We start from the raw sequence: 14,656 nt of genomic DNA on the forward strand, positions 1-14,656 counted from the left end.
AACGCTGGACGACCCGCGAGACAGAGAACGCTTCGATTCAAACAGCGGCAAGAATTGGCCCTTGACGACCATCTGGGGCCACGGTGCACTTTAAAGGTGAACGAAGTGGACACTAAGCGGTGATTGGTACATCACTGGGCCCTGACGGGATATCAGCCAGGAAAAGCCTGAGGAGTTGGACATAGCACTGGGGCTGGCCGGACCCGGAGGTGGAACGCTGCTTGAGCTGGAGTTGTAGGGGACCCCTGGACCCAGGAGGCTGACACAAAAAGGTGCGGGACAGTTATTAAGGCATTGGGCGCTGGCCGGTACTAATGAACTAAAGGTCGAAGTAAACTGGAGACGGCTAGAAGAGCTCAGACTGGTGAACCTAGTGTCCTGGACGAAGCATCTACTGAGAGAACATTGCTCGGAGAAGCACAAACAGACTCCCCCATAGAAAGTTGCGAGGGGGGACGTGGTCGTGTGGCGGAAAGTACAAGCACATGATGGGAAAACCTAAGGGGAGAGTGGAGGGGACCGCCAGCTCTGAGGCGCCAGATGGCTCGGGGCAAAGCCCCACGGATCTACAGCAGCTGCAGGACCGTATCTTGGAGGCCATCACAGCCACGAAAGACGCCCTGCGGGAGGACATAGCTCAAGTGGCGACAGGATTGGGGCTTCTGCGAGCGGACCACGATAAATTGAAGGACAGGGTCAAGAGTACGGAGGACACACTACAGGAGATAGTGCCAGAGCATAAATCCATGGAGGGGCGATTGGTAGATGCGCTTGACCGTATACAGGCGTTGGAACGGCGAGCGGAGGATGCTGAAAACCGCAATAGGCGCAACAACGTACGCTTGGTGGGTCTACAGAGAAAACAGAAGGTGATGATATGGTGGGATACCTAGATCATTGGCTACGAACAGTGGTGGCACCAGAGGGTCTTTCACCTTTTTTTACCTTAGAACGAGCGCACCGGGTCCCGGCTTGACCACCAAGGCCGGGCCAGCCACCTCGTCCAGTGGTAATTAAACTATTGCATTATAGGGACAGGGACTGGCTGCTGCAAAGGGCCAGAGATGTGGGCCCATTCCAAGTAGATAATAGTAATGTAACACTGTTCTCTGACTTTACCTTTGAAACACAGAAACTGCGTGCCTCCTTTTTATCACTCAAGTGGGAATTACGAGCGGAGAGCATAAAATATTCGCTCCTCTTCCCAGCCAAGCTTAGAGTGGTTGTAGATGACAAGACGCTCTTCTTTCCGGCGTCACCGGATGCTTGGGCGTGGTGGGACACCTACAAGACCGGGACAGACGGGGCACAATTCAGAGCCGAAGAAGAAAAGCGTAAACAACCTGTGCGGAAATCGCAAAGGATCCGGAGACATCGACAGAGATCTAGGAAACTAACAGAATCGCAAACGGAGGATGAGAGAAGAGCAGCACTACAAGCAGTGGTGGACTTGTCAGGGACGGTGAGCACCCGCTCGTGCAGGGGTCGAACTCGGAGGGCCAGGCTACCGGCTCGTAAACAGACCTGTCGGAACTTGGGGGTGCCAGGGGCCCCGTTGTAACGCCGCAGACTTCGGTGAACATTATAGAAGCCTGAAGAAGATGGCAAATAATCCTAACTACAGATGGTGCCTGCAGGGCCCGGTGCCCGCCGATGCTGCTATATATAACAATATATAACAAGGCGGATAGGATGCTTGTGAGTGTTAATGGGGGGATTATGGGGCGGGGGAGGATGGGACAACAACAACAACCCCCGGAGCCAGGCGCCGCCCTGCGGGCCCATAAGGCCACCGTAGTGAAGACTGCGGAATAGGTGGGCGGCAGTGGGGGTTTGCTAGACTTTTTCTAAAAGTTTGGATGTAAATGTAAATGTATAGGCATTTATATAGCGCACTACTTACCCGTAGGGTCCCAAGGCGCTTCGACCGCTGCGAAACCCTTCCTGGCTTCCCTGAGAGATGGTCCCTTAATGGGTATCTCCAGGGTGAGACCAGGCATCCCCGGCGGTCTGGTGGGGCCGTTAGTGAAGATGAGGCAAGCTAATGCCCAGAGTTGCCGAGTGTGATCGCTGATCAAAGTGGGCACCGAGGCGAGAGAATTATCGAGTCCGCTGACCCTGGTCCAGAAACCTGCAGCGCCGGGAATCGAACCCTGGTCCCGGGCCGTCCTCTGCTCTCGGGTCTGCCGCCTCTAACCAGTGAGCCACACTACTTCACTGGATGGGAGCAGCTTTTTTAAAGTTAGGTCCTGTTCTGGGGGGGGAGGAAGCCAAGAGTAGTTGGGGTGGCTCGAGGCGAAGGGCATGGGGAGGGGGGGACAGTTGTGTTGAGATTGGGGCGGGGCAGGGGGGAGGCCACCACATACGCCTGGATGCGGACTTATGCTACTTCATGTCGCTTAACATGGGACTATGGCTAATTCTGGGGCAGTGAAATGTGTAAATTGGAATGTGAGGGGACTACACACTATGGCAAGGAGGCATAAGGTCCATGCTTATTTGATCCGAAGAGGAGTTCAAATAGCGCTATTGCAGGAAATGCATTTGACGAAACAGGAGGGCATTGCGCTGCAGCGAAGGTGGAGAGGGCAATTATTCAGAACCACATATTCTGCATTTGCAAGGGGTGCGCTGGTCTGGATTTGGGCGGGGGTTCCCTTCCAAGTGATTAGGCATGTGGTAGACCCAGAAGGGAGATTTGTGGCCGCAGAGGGGAAACTGAAAGGCTGAGATATAGTGTTGTGTAGCGTATATGCAGCCAATGTCGACCAATCAGCTTTCTTAACGAAACTTTCCGGAGCGCTAGCTGGTTACTTAGCGGGCCCATACTCATGGGAGGCGATTTTAACTCAGTGACAGACACGACACTAGACAGATCCCACCCACCGCTAGCAGCGTCCCCGGTGCATCGATTAGCGAAGCGTAGGCTCGAATGGCAGTAGAGGTGGGAGTTAGGGGACGCATGGAGAGCACAACACCCGACTATGAGAGATTACTCATATTATTCTAGCCTGCACGACCTCCATGTCCGCCTTGACACTTTTTTGTGCTCTCCATTGGTGATCAATGCTGTGACGAACACGGAGTACTTAGCTCGTACACTGTGCGATCATAATCCCTTGCTACTAACACTGAACTGGGTGACTGAGGTCTCACGAGTCCCAATGTGGTAACTGCGACCAGACACACTGGACGATCCACTGTTCAGGGAGGCGCTAGGAGAGAGTTACTAGGTTTGATTTTTATGCACATTGTTTCACATCCATTTCCAAATATTTAGTCCTCGGATTCAGATTCCTCCTCATCTTTGCTAATCTGGAAGTAGCGCAGTTCATAAGTTTCTTTGTCAGATGCAACCACTCGAAGCCAGTCACGGAGATTGTTCTTCTTAAGGTATTTCTTAGTAAGATATTTCAGGTACCTTTTTGAGAACTGTTTTTCTGAGACCACTGTGATCTTGTTCTTCAATCGTTCAATATGAACAATATTTCCAAGGTTTCCAGTTTTTCCATTAACCTTCCCTCTCTCCTTCAGGAATTGCTCAAAGTTGCTTGAGTCGAATATTCCATCTTCAACTGGATGAGTAAGATCAAGGATTAACTTCCAGCTTGCTTTCTTTGATTTTCTATCTTTCGGCGCCATCTTTCAGATTTGCTAGGGGGCAAAAGGGAGAGAGAATTACACATTATTTTGAGGAAAACGAGGGTACCACAGAATCCAGAGCGATGGAGTGGAATGCCTTTAAAGTCGATATCAGAGGGCACTGCATAGGGAAGTGTGCAGGAATGTGCAAGACTCTATTGGTAGATCTGAGTAAGACAGAAGGGGTGCTAAGGAAGGCTGAACTGGTGCGATCTAATCATCCTGAGCTACAGGGTACCGTATGTGAAGCCAAGGAAGCAGTGGCGGTTGAAATGGAACGGCTTTGTAGTTACGACCACAAAAAATATTTAATGAGGGCACATGCTGAGGGGGATAAGGCCGGCACGCTGCTCCCTTGGTTAGCTAACCCTACAAGACGCAGTCATCCGATCTTGGCCATCGAGGGGGAAGAGGGCGGCATGTGCCACTCCCAACTGGGAATATTGGACAACTTTCAATCGTACTATAGTACGCTTTATGAAAGCGCGTTAGAAGGACAAGAGTGTGAAATTGATACCTTCTTGGAAGGACTGCAATTGCCGCAGCTAGACCAGGAGCAAGCAGAAGCCCTGGGCAGGGACATTACACTAGGGGAAATCGGGACTGCTGTGAAGCAGATGGCCCGAAACAAAACCCCGGGATTGGACGGGTTGCCCATCGAATTCTACAGCAAATACCTGGAGCAACTTGCTCCGCGGCTCCAACTAGTATATAATGAAGCCAAGATCAGAGGCAGACTACCTCAATCCATGTGTGAGGCTTTGATGATACCACTGCTGAAGCCGGGGAGAGAAAGCACCAATCTAGCGTCCTACCGACCGTGGTCCATGCTTACAACGGATTACAAAATCCTGAGCACCATACTGGCGACCAGATTGTTACAGCACATGACGGGGCTGATACATGGCGACCAATCCGGCTTCATCCCCACGCAAAACACTACTATCAATATAGGTAGACTGATACGTTTGATGGACGACCCACTGCCGAACGCGAGAACACCCTTGGTACTATCAATCGACATCGAGAAGGCGTTTGATAGTTTGGAGTGGGAATATCTGTACAAGGTCATGCAGCACTTTGGCCTTGGAGACGACTACATAAGGTGGACGAGGGTGTTGTATGCGTCTGCGGTGGCGAGAGTGCGAGTGGGTTCCCTTATTTCGCATCAGTATTGGGTGTGCTGTTGCACTAGGCAGGGAAGCTCGCTATCCTCCCTGTTATTTGCGTTAGCTATGGAGCCGTTTGCGGCGGAAGCCAGGAAGGGAACTTTTTATAGGGGCTTAGTTTACAAAGGACGCCCGCAGGCTATCTCGCTCTACGCAGATGACCTTCTATTATTTCTAGAGGACGCAAGTGAGACGCTGACGGGCGCTGAAAGACTCCTGGTGCTCTTTGGCAAGCTGTCAGGTCTGAAAGTCAATTGGGCTAAATCCTGCCTATTCCCACTGCGCCAGGGGGAGATCCGACCTACCACTCGCCTGCAGCTCACTTGGGAGCCAAACTGTTTGAAATATTTAGGGGTATATGTGTATCAGCAATTTTCGTCATTACACGAGAACGCCGAAGCAGCCGTGGGGCAGACGAACAGATACACAGACCTTTATGGGATCGGCACCAGTTTGAACCACAACTATACGAGTTTTGGTACACACACCATACATCGGGAAGATTCCCTTTTATTTAGTCTGCCTCTAAGAATAACACTACGGCTACATTGCATTCAGCCCGAAATATAAGGGTTAATTTTCCAAGCACAGAACAGAGTACGCTTGATCATCAACTATTGATTTTTCTGAAAACCATTGGAGAATTGATCAACACCCGAACCGGGTTGGAATTATCACCGGTTCAGGGATTGTTCCACTTGCTTCCATGGGAAGTAAGCCCTATAGAGTCCGAGTTTATTTGTACTCAGACGAAACACGTGTCGGCTGGCGTGGTCTTGTTTCAAGTATTAAAGCATCAAGACCTACAAGGCTTCACCCTTCATTTTTCTTCTTACCAAGTCGAAAATGGTTTGAAATTAACTTACTATATGTATATCTAACTTGAGTGTGCACAGGGACTGTGTTTTATATGTGTATCACAAGCCTGCAGATATGCTGGAGTGCAATGTGGGTCACTGTATTCGGGCGCTGAAGGGCAGTATGTCCTTTTGGGCCACCCTCCCACTTTCGGTAACGGGGCGCATTTCGCTGGTGAAGATGATAGCTTTGCCACGCCTTCTTTACTACTTCCGCACATTGCCGGGGTGGATACCCGGTTCTACCTTTCGACAACTGAGGTCAATACTGATATCGTTTCTCTGGGACACAGGCAGGCGCAGAATAGCGCTGGCCACGCTGCTCCGACCGAAGGACGAGGGAGGATTAGCGGTCCCAGGCTTTGAGCTCTATTATTTAGCGGCACAATTGCAAATCTTCACACAGGAAGTGGCCAGGGTGTACCGAGGCCCGGAGCACGAGAGGGACGGAGGCCCCCCACGCCACGTGTTGGCATACATCACCTTACAGCAAAGGCTTACCATCAGAGATCTATCACAAGAAGAGCAGACGTTTAAGCTCTGGAATCGAGCTAGATGGCGAGCGGGGGTGCGGCATATGTATGCACCCGAGATACCGCTGGGAATGGTGACTACACTCCCTCACGGTGGCGATTGGTCGCGCTTACAAGGGTGAGAGGACGCAGGACTACAAATGCTAGGGGACCTTTACGAAGACGGGGTGTTAATCCCTTACCAAACATTGCAGGATAGGTTCGACCTCCCGAGGGGAGATTACCTGATGCACGCAGCTGTGACCAGGGCCATGCAAACTCACTGGGGGGGAAGGGCTTCTAGAGCCCGCTACATCCATGGCTTGACAATACACTATGATGGCAGCTGGTGCTTATAAAGCAGTAACGTGCCTTTACTCTACGATGCTGCGTGAAACTCTGCAACCCCTGGTAACATTAAAGGCTAAATGGGAATCAGACCTCCAAACAGAGATCCCTGACATCACTTGGGCGCAAATAATGAGACGTGCAAGGAACGCACGTTTCCAGCTGATACATTTTTATGTCCTCCATAGAGCCTACCTCACACCAGGGAAATTGGGGAAGTATTTTGGAGCAGAGAACGCGGCATGCCCCAGATGTAATAAAACAGAGGCGGACCTGGGTCATATGCTATGGGACTGACCTCAACTACGGGATTATTGGCGGGAGATCGGTGAGACATTAAACAAAGCCATTGACAGGGAATTGCAATATATATAACAAGGCTGTTAGCGTATTGCATTGGTTTCCGCACACACCCAAAAATAGGATAACAAGCAAATTTATTGACATGGGTTTGATCCTGGCCAAGAGGGAAATAACGAGAAATTGGAAATCGAAAAAAGGTCCAACGCACAGGAAGTGGGTTAATGAGTTCCTCAAATGGGCAGGGAGCGAAAGCAACGGCATGGGAGACGCTGGTGCAAGCCTTGCGAGACAGCACGTTAGATCAAGGCGAGGGAACTTCCAATCCAGATGTTGACGTTCCCACAAACACACCAGGTGCACTTACTCCATATTTAAGCAATTACTTCTGACCGCATTCATGAATACACACCAGCTGTGCGCTCAGGCGTATGTGAGGGCATTGGGAGGCAGGCGGGGGAGGGAGTTGGAGAGCTAAGTTGGGGGGGAGGGGGAAGGAGAGGTTTGTGAGGGGGGAAAATAAAAAGCAGACTGAAGATATCCTCACTTGGGGGAAAATACCAAAGTTCAGAGGTTGCTATAAATAATAGTCCAATGTTTGACGCCGCCCGACCACAGGGTTGTGGGCTTACAGGCCGTGTATGAATAACAACTGAACAAGTCATACGCCCTAGCGGTGACAGTGCCGAATGATTGTAAATGTATGCTATATAAATTTTGGTTCTGCAATAAAAACGGTTTAAAAAAAAAAATACAATGCATCCAAAACGCCTCCGCCCGACTGATCGTCAAAGTACCCCGCCGCAGCCACATCACTTCCCTCCTTAGAGACCTACACTGGCTCCCCGTCGACAAGAGGATCACCTTCAAGCTCCTCACCCACGCACACAAAGCACTCCACAATGCCGGACCAGCCTACCTTAACAGCAGACTCAGCTTTTACACCCCCACCCGCCAGCTCCATTCGGCCAGCCTCGTCGCTGTTCCCCGCATCCAACGAACGACCTCTGGCGGCAGGTCCTTCTCCTACCTCGCCGCCAAGACCTGGAACACCCAACCTACCCACCCACATATGGCAGACCCAAGACCTACTCGCCTTCAGAAGACTCCTCAAGACCTGGCTCTTCGAGCAGGTGCCGCAGCCCCTCCCCTAAGTGCCTTGAGACCCTCACGGTAAGTAGCGCGCTCTACAAGTACTTTGACTGATTGAGTGATTGACATATATACACACATACACACACATACGCGCAAAACGGCGTTCCAAAACGAGCACTCGGGTGAAAGTAACGACAGGTCACCGAGGTGATTCAAGTAACAAAGTTTATTTACGCCATAAACCTTACGTGACGCATTTCGCGCTCCATAGAGCGCTTGATCACACACCAGAATGCATAAAGCTTGGCGTATTTCAAGTCATCGTACAAGTTCCTGATAATAAAAACGAGGATTTCGTGAGACACAAAATAGACGCCATCTCGGCGTGGTGAATGCATGAAGAATTATACTGAACAAATAAAGTATTTTTGTACCGGCATTCATCGCACAACTGTACCTGAAATAAAAGGCTGGTAACCTCTCGCCTGTCTCGAGTGTGTCTCATGCGAGTTACCATGTGTCTACAAATATATATATATATCGCTCAATCTTTCTTTCTTTAGAATCCTCAGAAAGTCACAGCACTCAGGAGGGTACAGGTAACCACATGTTTATTTGCATGCAGGAGCTACACAGACGCGTTTCGGCGTGCTGCCTTCGTCAGTGTTTGTAACACTCAGTATGAGGCATGTTAATAAAGTTACTCATTTGTTATTCATAGCATGGACACAAACATAGGACTTAACCTCTCAAAGACATCATGGGCGCAATCTTAGAGTGTCCATAGATACAATATCCACGTCAATAAATCTCATCTAACCTGCAGATAGATTACTGCCCAAGGTCAGAGGATGTAATTCATCATAATATTCAAAATCAAAAGAGACTAGCTAGGTTTAAGCAAAAAAGACTCAAAGGAGTACGTATGTCAAGGGAAACCAGTAGGTTTTATTTGAAAGCCCTCACCCACCAACCTAGTTGGTGGCATGCTTCATCATCGGGCCCCACCGCAGTGGCACCTAACGTGCCCCGGGTGTGCTTCGACGCCAGATTACTGCGGAGCTGGTATAATTGCTGAGTGTGCAATGTGGTGAGTATGAAGGTGAAAATTTAAAAAGCCATACAGAAATCCCAGCACCCGAGGGTAAAAGACTATTTTAATAAAACTGGGTATCTGTTGGCACGTTAAAAAGGCAGACGGACACAATGGAGTATGGATTATGACCTCCAGTGTCCTGTGTGGTCTACATGTTTCAGCCTGGCCTTTCTTAATTTGAAACAGGCTTTCCTCAGGACCAAGTGAATATGTGTGGGGGTATTAAGAATAAATTACAGTGAGTGTGTTTAAGGTTCTATGTGTAGCACACACTAAGGTGCTATATGGGTGAGAAGGGGGTTCCCTCTCGCTTTGCTACATATAACATAGAGGGAGACATACAGACGTACAGGGTAGAGTCATATTAGCATATTATTGCAAAAAAACACAGTCGTCATTCCACCGTCTTGTAAGGTGAGTGAACGAACTATACATGGCTAAAGTGTGGTCTTGTCAGTGGCAAGACTCAAGTGAAGTTTATCTAGAAGCCGGTTGTAGTGGTGATCTAGAAAACGAACATGACAATGTGAGGTTCAGGTAAGTGAAAGATAATCAATTATTGTCCTCACACAGTGTTTTGCTGATCAAAGCCTCCTTGGGTCGCCTGGCAGAGAAAGAGACCCTAAAAGAAGGTAGTATTGGTTTTAAATGATTATCCGACCTGTAAGGGAAAACCTCAACACCTTACCCCAACAGTAGCTGTAGTGCGCAGCCTCATTTACTCACGAAACTGTCGATCTAGTTCCTCCCTGGACCTGTAATCCTTCTGCGGCGCCCGGATGTGAGTGGGGGCTGGCCGAGCCTGTTTATTTAAAGGTTCATTCATTGGTTACACCTGGTTTAAGGTAGAAACAGAGGGAGGGGTAGTCGCGCTGAAAGCGCCATGTCATGCGCGCTCTGCGTTAATATTCAAAATAGTTATCTTTTAATGCCAGAGTGGCACAATCCATTATGAAGCTGCGTGGAGTGTGATGGTTCCAAACCGTTCCAGTTAAGACTTCCTCCAGTACTGCCAATGTGGCGTCCTGCGGTAAGCTAGTGTAGAGGCTCTCAATATCTAATCCGACAAGGAGTTGGGTTTCGGGGTTGTAGTCGGTTTCCTTGATTACATTTAGAAGGTGTTTCGTATCCTTGATGTAAGAAGGTGTGAGTTGAACCAATGGATTCAAGAAATAGTCGCAGAAGCGTGACAGGGGCTCTAGGAGTGATTGATTCCCACGCAGCTTCATAATGGATTGTGCCACTCTGGCATTAAAAGATAACTATTTTGAATATGAGGGCAAGCTGTACCTACAGACCAATGGCACCAGCATGGGGAGCGTTTTTGCTCCCAGCATAGCTGGTCTTTACGTAGCCCATTTCGAAAAGACACACATACAATCTGTGAATAATCCCTACGCAACTAACATCAATGTATGGCGTCGATATATCGACGACATTCTGGTAATCTGGGAAGGAAATCAGGAATCCCTGGATCAATTCCTCATGTGGCTCAATACCCGTGACAACTACCTGAGGTTTACCTGCACTAGCAGTGCTTCTGAATTAGCCTTCCTGGACCTTACCATCAAGGCAGGGGTGGATGGCTTGACAACCACAACTTACCATAAACCCACCTCAAGGAACTCACTTTTGAGGTTCGACAGCTTCCACCCTAGACCTCTACGGGAAAATCTCCCTTATGGTCAATTTTTACGACTGAGACGCAACTGCAGCCGAATTCAGGACTACAAACAACAATCAGCCACTTTAATCCATAAATTGGAAGACAGGGGATACCCCACCAGGATCCTGAACACCACCTGCAAGAGGGCTCGAAACCAAAATAGAGAGTCTCTGCTTGAGGCAACAACAAGGCCCCCTGAAGAACCCACTTTGACATGCGTCACCACTTATAATACCGTGTCTAATCAGGTCTCCAACATAATCACCAAGAACTGGAAGATCATCAATTCAGGCAACCGAAACTGGGAAAAACCCAGATTCGCATACAAAAGGGCTAAGAATCTGAAAGACTCCCTAGTACACACCAGACCCAGACCGAACTGTGCCACTAATGACAACACCATCCTCAACGCTTGGGGTTTACCAAAACTTACGGGACACCAACCGTGCAATATTTGCAGCGTGTGCCACCTTACATCCCCCTCAAAGACCCTGGACCTAGAACCGGGCAAGGTATGGACACAACGCCAGTTTACCAACTGCAATTCCTCTAACCTGGTGTACCTCATGACATGCAGATGTGGCCTACGGTACGTGGGTATGACTACCCGGAAGGTACGGACAAGAATGACTGAACATCGTAGCACCATCCGATGTGGTAAAAACATAAGTAGACTTACTGACCATTTCTTGTCCCACAATCACACCCCCAATGATTTCGCTTGGACCGTGATTGAGCAATTTCCCATAACTGAAAACAATGAAAGTTTTCTCTTCCAAAAAGAACAACGTTGGATTTATCGCCTATCGACCCACACTGAGGGGCTCAACGATTCCATACCTTGGAATTCCCTTAACACTTAATGACTGAGTCCTTTTCCTCTCTATTCAGTGCATAGCCCTCACTCAATGACTGAGACTTCCTTCCTCTGTAATTCGGACATAATCTAATCCTTTTCACATTATTATACTATTCATTGGCCACCTTCAAGTGTCAATATCCTTTTTGACACCTTTTTGCCCCTCTAAAAAGGTTTCATTACATACTAGCGCTACCATGAGCGCTTACACACCCTTCCACGCATGCGCGGCACCTTCAACGCATGCGCGGTAGTCTCGAACTACCCGCACATGCGCAGAGAGACATTACCAGCAGGCTCACGCGCTGGTTAGGGATCGCTACTCTCTTAACGCATGCGCAGAGCGCGCATGACATGGCGCTTTCAGCGCGACTACCCCTCCCTCTGTTTCTACCTTAAACCAGGTGTAACCAATGAATGAACCTTTAAATAAACAGGCTCGGCCAGCCCCCACTCACATCCGGGCGCCGCAGAAGGATTACAGGTCCAGGGAGGAACTAGATCGACAGTTTCGTGAGTAAATGAGGCTGCGCACTACAGCTACTGTTGGGGTAAGGTGTTGAGGTTTTCCCTTACAGGTCGGATAATCATTTAAAACCAATACTACCTTCTTTTAGGGTCTCTTTCTCTGCCAGGCGACCCAAGGAGGCTTTGATCAGCAAAACACTGTGTGAGGACAATAATTGATTATCTTTCACTTACCTGAACCTCACATTGTCATGTTCGTTTTCTAGATCACCACTACAACCGGCTTCTAGATAAACTTCACTTGAGTCTTGCCACTGACAAGACCACACTTTAGCCATGTATAGTTCGTTCACTCACCTTACAAGACGGTGGAATGACGACTGTGTTTTTTTGCAATAATATGCTAATATGACTCTACCCTGTACGTCTGTATGTCTCCCTCTATGTTATATGTAGCAAAGCGAGAGGGAACCCCCTTCTCACCCATATAGCACCTTAGTGTGTGCTACACATAGAACCTTAAACACACTCACTGTAATTTATTCTTAATACCCCCACACATATTCACTTGGTCCTGAGGAAAGCCTGTTTCAAATTAAGAAAGGCCAGGCTGAAACATGTAGACCACACAGGACACTGGAGGTCATAATCCATACTCCATTGTGTCCGTCTGCCTTTTTAACGTGCCAACAGATACCCAGTTTTATTAAAATAGTCTTTTACCCTCGGGTGCTGGGATTTCTGTATGGCTTTTTAAATTTTCACCTTCATACTCACCACATTGCACACTCAGCAATTATACCAGCTCCGCAGTAATCTGGCGTCGAAGCACACCCGGGGCACGTTAGGTGCCACTGCGGTGGGGCCCGATGATGAAGCATGCCACCAACTAGGTTGGTGGGTGAGGGCTTTCAAATAAAACCTACTGGTTTCCCTTGACATACGTACTCCTTTGAGTCTTTTTTGCTTAAACCTAGCTAGTCTCTTTTGATTTTGAATATATAAACGGGGATCCAGACTAGCTTACCTAGTCCTCCCTCTCTCCTTTGATTTAGTGATTCATCATAATATGTCATTCTCACATTGTTATTGAGCCGTGGATCGGCACATGTTCTATGTCAAAATGTTGCCCATTATGCTATTCTTATTAAACTATAGACTGAGTCAAAAAACAATGGCAGTTCAATTGAGTGAGAAAATGGCCATCAAGAAAACCATTCAATAAACATTCAAAGACATTCGAAGAACCCCAAAAAAAGCAGATCAGCTAAATATATGTGGCAGGTTCGCAAGAATATAATCTCAATCAAGTCATTTCATGATACATCCAATAATTCATGTCATGAATCCTCGAGGATATATATATGTATATATATGTATATATATGCTAATCTTCATATACTTTCATATGCGTATATAAAAGTTCATATGTATCATGTCAGACAACAGATAAATTCATAGTACAACATGTTTAAAATTTACAGTATGTCATAGTCAAACATCACTTTCCTAAATGAAACGCCATCTCTTCCCCACTGTTAAGACCCCTTGGGTATTCCGTGGACAGATCTATAATGTACCTAGACTCTAGTCTACGGAGCCGCCTTAGTCGGTCTCCGCCCCTGACATTTGGTGGAATTGTGTCTAGGCCAAAATACTGCAGCTTGCTCCGGTCTCTGCTGTGCACCTCTGCGAAATGCCGGGCCACCGGATATGCTGGTTCCGCCTTATCGATGGCCCTCAAATGTTCTAAAATTCGCAGTTTGAGGTGATTAATGGTGCTGCCGATTTAGCGTAAGCCACATGGGCACAGCAGACAATAGACCACATAAGGGGTGCTGCATGTGATGAACTTTTTTATATGCATTATCCTCCCTGTGCCCGGTACCTCATACGATAAAACCCGCTTACTGCCTGAGCAGGCCTTGCAGCACCCGCAAGGATAAAATCCTTTCATTTCTGTTAATGTACTGCTCTTAGGTATGGGTTTCTCCAAGTGGCTAGTAACTAGCAAATCCCCAAGTGACCTTGCTCTACTGAATGTCACCAGTGGATGCGCAGGCAGGTCATCACTGAGCACACTATCCGTTTGGAGAATGTGCCAGTTTTTATATATATATATATATATATATATATATATATATATATTACCTACTGGCGGTCGCCAGTAGGTATATATAGTTAGGATTTTTTCCCTATGGGATTTCTGAAAATTCTATGTCTAATAACTTTGGCGTTTGTGGACGGAATTGGCTGAAATTTTCAGGAAAATGGCACATTTTGTTTCTGAGCAGCCCTTGAAAATTTGGGGGGGTTTCATCAAGGGGGGCCCGAGAAAAAAGGGGGGTCCCAAAACGCGTTTTTCCCATGTTAATTTCCATAGGGCGGTTGGACTCACTTTTAGCTCGAACGGCTGAATGGATTTGCACGAAACTTGGCAAAATTGTAGGGACTGTTAGCCCGATGTGCCTTTGCTAGGTCTCAATATATGTGCTTCAGTGGATTTTGAGAAATTAACGTTTAAATCAAGATATATATCTGTAACAGCGCTCCGGGCAGCGATCCGGTTCGCGTACTTTTCGCTTATCGGAACTTTGCGATGCGAAGCTGATTGGCTCTCCGGTGTCTGTCAACATTCTAAACA

The 14,656-nt window shown here is 48.0% G+C and overlaps 1 protein-coding gene and 1 pseudogene across 2 annotated transcripts in view; both read right to left on the minus strand.

The window, feature by feature from the left end:
• MLXIP (MLX interacting protein) overlaps positions 1–14,656 on the minus strand; it is a 2,166,122-nt gene that overhangs the window by 1,793,960 nt on the left and 357,506 nt on the right. The gene's annotated exons all lie outside the window — the stretch shown is intronic.
• LOC147679419 (ribosomal protein eL22-like pseudogene) lies at positions 3,254–3,651 on the minus strand (annotated as a pseudogene).

The sequence above is a fragment of the Lissotriton vulgaris genome, chromosome 11 (assembly GCF_964263255.1).
Source record: "Lissotriton vulgaris chromosome 11, aLisVul1.2, whole genome shotgun sequence".
NCBI lineage: Eukaryota > Metazoa > Chordata > Amphibia > Caudata > Salamandridae > Lissotriton > Lissotriton vulgaris.